This window comes from Coffea eugenioides, unplaced genomic scaffold, assembly GCF_003713205.1.
Source record: "Coffea eugenioides isolate CCC68of unplaced genomic scaffold, Ceug_1.0 ScVebR1_17;HRSCAF=83, whole genome shotgun sequence".
Classification (NCBI taxonomy): Eukaryota; Viridiplantae; Streptophyta; class Magnoliopsida; order Gentianales; family Rubiaceae; genus Coffea; species Coffea eugenioides.
Genome location: NW_020862228.1, coordinates 75,577 through 81,105, shown reverse-complemented (window position 1 = coordinate 81,105; position 5,529 = coordinate 75,577). Strand labels below are relative to the sequence as shown.

Genomic DNA, 5,529 nt, shown 5'->3' with positions numbered 1-5,529 from the left:
TGAAGTCTACAGTGAAGACTTGGGTTTGTCACTATCAATCCTAGTATTTAGTGACAAGAATAGTCGTCACTTAGTGAACTGACATGTTAGTGACAACCTTCAATTTAGTGAACTTACAGGTCGTCACCAAGCTTTGTCTTGAAGAGCTGCAATTGACTGTTACAAATACATCATTGTCATGGCATTTCCAACAATTATGGCAGAACTTTCAATTTGACAAAAGGCTTAGTGAACTTGTATGTGCTTTGTCTTGAAACTAGTCTGTATCCAAAAAACTAAAGTATTGAGCCCATTTCAACTCAGTTAGTAATTACCATTATCCATCCAAAAAATAGAGTACTTAGATCTCTAAACAAAAATATAGACTAGTCCGAAAAACAGAGTTTTAGATCTCTATAACAAAAATATAGACTAAAGCAGCAATCTATGTCAAAATGCAGCCATTCTCATGAGCATATCCAAAGCCCAAGCTATTGTTCATTTCCTCATGAGCATTTAACAGCACTGTACTACAATGAAAGAAAAGTAGCATGCATTAGAGTAGATTCAATCAGAAAATATGCCATTACAAACGTACACCATTGAATTTGAATGAGTAGTCATACAAAACAAAACTTAAACAAAGTCACCCATGATAAAGTGGTAAAAGAATCATACCATCTACATGCCAATGTATCTAAACCAGATTTCTAGAAAACTATGTAATTTTAATAAGACAGTAGTTGCAATAGAGAATGGAAATGCAAAGAATTTATATCCTCACCTTTCTAATAGGAATGATGTTATCACCGAAGTGCATCAAATTCATCTCAATTCCCTTTTACTTCTTATACCAAATTCTATCATGTTAAGCTGCAAGGAAAACTTTGTTTGGAATAAGTCCATGTACTGTGGTACAGTATCACTAAATACTCAGAGAAAATGGAGTGGGGGAGACATAACCTTTTCACGAGCCACCAAGAACAAGCCCACTACCAGTTCCTGCTCTTTCACATACTTAAGAAACACAAATCCAACTTCTTTGGTCTTTTGTGCCAGCAATCTCTCAACTTCGAGAGCAGCCTCTCTGTCCTAGGAACAAAAAAAGATGAGATAATTGCTGCAAACATCAATGGTGACACATATTGAAACTACAACCGTAATCTAACTTGAATTCTTAATTACTATTCTTATTATCTCTGTGAAACTTGCTTAAAATCTCTTAGCCATGCCTTAACAAATCCCATACAAATAGTTTCATTTACTGCATATACGCCTCCTAGAAAACAGAAGGGAAATCATTACACATGAAATGACTTTCTTATTCATATAAATAGACAGGAAAAGAAGAGAAAACGAATGAAATGTAGAACCATTTCTCCAATTTCTAATTTTGGAACAGACAGAGACCATTTGCTGAAACAAAATGAGATTAATTACTAACAAATATTGAGCACCTTAACACAGATTAACGTTGTAAATTCAAATACTTGCACCAAAGCTTTGTGCAAAAGTTCTCAAATGGACAGAGTTGAGGGAGGGGAGAAAGGAAACAAGACACTGGAAAGGCAAATAGAAGCAGAAAGGAAACAAGTCACAGGAAAGGCAAATAGAACCAGAAGGTGGCTGCTATACTTCTCGGGTACCTTTGGATTACAGACGTGGAGCTAATAAGGTATGGTATTTCGATACAATCAAAGCTTTTCCTGTGATTCTTGCAAGAATGGAAGGTGACTACCAGAAGTTATTAGTAAGGAAACATAAAATCAAAAGTTGTTTCTCTTCACAGGAAAAGGAACCCACGGTTCTGTAATTCTTCGCACTCATCTTTGGTTAGGCGTAATTCTTCAAAAATGATCAAATGTAAGTCTCTCAATTCTTGCTCGATCCTCCTTTTTCTTCATGAGAACATGTCCTGTAAGTGAGTTCTTTTTGACACATCTAACCGGTTCTGCAAATGGTATGTACAGCAGCTTAGATACTTCACCATCATCAGAATCATGCCCAGAACATTGCAATGATCAGGCTCAGTATCATGAAAATAATGTAAAGCCCAACAAGGCAGAACCCCCAAAATCTTGGAACACGGAATCAGTGCCAAGTTACCACCAAAATGGATCCTATCAAGCTCAAAAGCAAGAAAATAAACCTAACATGGAAATGGAGGGCATATGCGTCTGGATAGACATTCTCTTCTTGCATCACCAAAGCTGTACCAAGCCCAAACCGCATGTTAAACATCGGACAAGCAAAGCACCCGGCCATAGCCATCGTTGGCTGGCCAACTTTTGCAAGTGCTATATCAGCAACTAGATCACCAACAGAGTTTCCCCATGCAAGCACTGTCAGCCCAAGGATTGCTGAGGACAGTTTTAGAAGTGCTCCAAGAGCTGCAATGTGACGCCCCGAAAAAAAAGAGTTTGAGAACCCGGAAATTTTCTAATTTTCTAGGGTTTATTTTTTTTCAACGCCTGCCTTTTCTACATTTTCTTGATTAGAAAAATTCCCCAGATAATTTTACTTGAGTAAATAGAGTTTTTAGATGATTTTTCTAGTATTAGTTAGTTTTTGAGGAATTAAGAACGTATATCGGACGTGGGACCCACTAGTGCGAAAAGTTCGGAAAAATTCGGCCAATTAGGTTAAATTCCGGATACTGTGTAAAATTTATCGGGTGTTAAGAGATAAGTAGAGTGTGTGAAATGATTGATGTGAGAGAGAAAAGAAAGGATAGGAATGCATTAATGGTGGTGACAAGTGTCACCATTTCATTGGAGAAGACTTATGAATTACTATTTCATTTTTTTGACTTTTGACCAAGTTGTTAAATATCTTCAAAAATCACCAAAATTCACCATTTTCTTTTCCCTCCATGGCCGGCTCTCCCTTGGGCTAAGAAGAAAGAAATACTTCACCATTTTAGCTTCCATTTGGTTCAATCTTCCAAAAACAATTGCCTAGATTAGTTTCTACTCCATAAAATCTTTCTAGTTGGTGTTAGTGGTTGATTTGGTGAAGCTTTTGGAAGAGTTAAGGTGTCCAACATCTCTACCTCTCTTGTTACTAGGTGAGTGGTGTGTGTATCTTCCTCCTTCACTTAATAAAGCTTAGGTTATGCTTAGTAGTGGCTAAAGTGATGATATATATGGTTTATTTCTTGGTTTGAAGTGATTTGGTGAAGTTTTCATTTTATTGATGAATTTTCTGGTTTAATGTGGTCATGGTGTTGTGGTTGTTTATGATGATTGATAATGAGGGGTTATGACTCTAGTAGGTGTGTTTGATAGGAAATTGCAATCAATTTCTGGTTTGGAAGAATTTCAGCAAGTTAGGGTTTTTGGTTGGAACATTCTGCCCGTTTTTTTTGCTCCTAGATAGAAGCCGAATTGGACTTTGCTCAAAACATGAAAGTTGTAGGTATTGATGAGTATGAATTGCCTACAAAATTTCAGGGCATTTTGAGTAGTATAGAGTGAGTTATGCCGTTTTTACTGTTGCTGTTTCTGGTGAACAGAATGTCCGAACTGCGATAGTAATTGCCTGTTTTTACTGGGATTGGTTTGGATTTTGTTGTTGGTGTCTTCTGATGAAATGTATCTTGATGTCTTAGCTTTCATATGCCTTTGGAATCAATGCATTTGGACCTGTGTAGGCTGAGATAGACTGATTACAGTTTTGTGTGATTTGGGAACCTGCAATTACGGTTCTGGCTTGGTTTTCTGCATTTTTGACCTAGTTGTGCTAGGATTTGGACTGAGAGGCCTTCTTCATTGTTGTAGCCCTATCTCTTAGCTTCGAAACGGTGGGTTTTGCACCTTCATCCGACAATCGTAGCGCCTTTGGTGCCATTACCGCAAAAGGACGTCAAAACTGTTTTCTGGTTTTGAGCAATTGTGGTTAATTGCTATGTGATTGGGTTTGATTGTAGGATGGAAAGGATGAATTTATGGGGAAATGCTGTCCGATTTTAATAGCGTTGGTTACCTTAAGTTTCAAGTGAAAGGCTTGGACTTGAATGATGGAATTGGCTATATTGAACAAGGATTATGAGCCGTGGAGGTGAGTGACCTTAAACTACTTGCAACGTTACTTTAAAATGTTTCTTGCATCGTTTCTTTGATTGCATATCCTGTGTGCCGGCATATAAGTTCTTGACATGTTTTGGCTCAAATGAGTACTTGGAATTCGTGTGCTAGACTCCGACGTTTCATCCACCGTTTAATGTTCCTGTAGAGCACCAATGGGCTCAATGTTCAATGTTCAATGTTAATGTTCATTGTTAAATGATCGTTTGGAGCGTTGGACGTCTAAGTACCATGATTTCACTGGTTCACGAGAGCAATGAAAGTGCATTGATTACTGAATCATGACATTATTGAAATGAACGATTGTGAAACTGATTTGATAACTGATTTTATTGGTTACTCGCTGAGCTTCTAGCTCACCCCAAAATGTTTTATTCCCCTCCACAGGGCTCAAGGCGAAGGAAGGGCTTGTATTTCTTAATCATGGATTATATCATGTATGGATTGAATTTGGCTTTCCTTTTGTGTAATCATTCATATTGGGATTGTATTGAAAGTTTAGAATTGATTGGATGTGTAATAGTCTAGTTTGGACTTCCTCCTGTATAAGAGTTGGTATCAAGGATCAGAGTGGCGCAGTGGAAGCGTGGACGCTTCGCTTTTGATATGTCAATGTTGGAATATTTGATTTCTATTTGAGATTTTATCTTGTATTTGTTTGAGGACTGTAGTGAACGACTGAGTCCCGGCGAGAGCCGGGCAGGCGGCCCGCCGAACCCTCTGGTTCGCCTTAGGGGGAGGTGGGGTCGTCACATGCAAGGCAATTCAGGAGCTCACCAACAACAGTTGAGATCCAGAATACACTCATCACAAATGCTACGAGTACTACAGGTATTTGCTCAGTTTTGGGGGGTTCCTTTTCAAATACGAAATGAAGAATAGCTAGAGAGTAGCTTCCGCAAAGCACTATAGACCAAAGAGCAAAATGAACATTCGAAAAAAGAAAAAGAATAGGATGATCTAACGGAATAAATGATCTCCAAGAATACAGATGAGCAAGAGGACAAAGTACAATATTTGCAGATTGATAGAATCTGCTCCACTCAGAAGTTGAAGTTTGGGGAATGGTGAGTTTGAGAAGCACTGAGACTGGAAGCTCTCATACCTGCGACATCTGTGAAGAACGAAGAAAATATCACACCATAACCCACATTAATGTCTATAAACTAAATATTTCATACTCTCATATGGATCTGAAGTAGAAGAAAACTACAAGTTATACACAACTTAGTACTTGCCCTACATCTACAACACATGGACATATTTTTTGTAGAACATAATTGGAAACTATTTCAATATCCATGTTGAAACTATGTATTTGCTTCTCTAACCGGGATAAAGTCGTGTAAAACCAGCTAATGATTTCTGAAAAGAAAAACAAAACTTGTCACTTAAAAGGACAATTTCCCCATAAAAATCCAACAAATCTATAAGAATAGAACAAAAGGGATTCAAAACTTGTTGA

The 5,529-nt window shown here is 37.7% G+C and overlaps 1 pseudogene; it reads right to left on the bottom strand.

Moving 5' to 3' along the window:
- Window positions 1-424: 424 nt before the first annotated feature.
- On the bottom strand, window positions 425-5,178 carry LOC113755871 (annotated as a pseudogene).
- Between the last annotated feature and the right edge of the window lie 351 nt (window positions 5,179-5,529).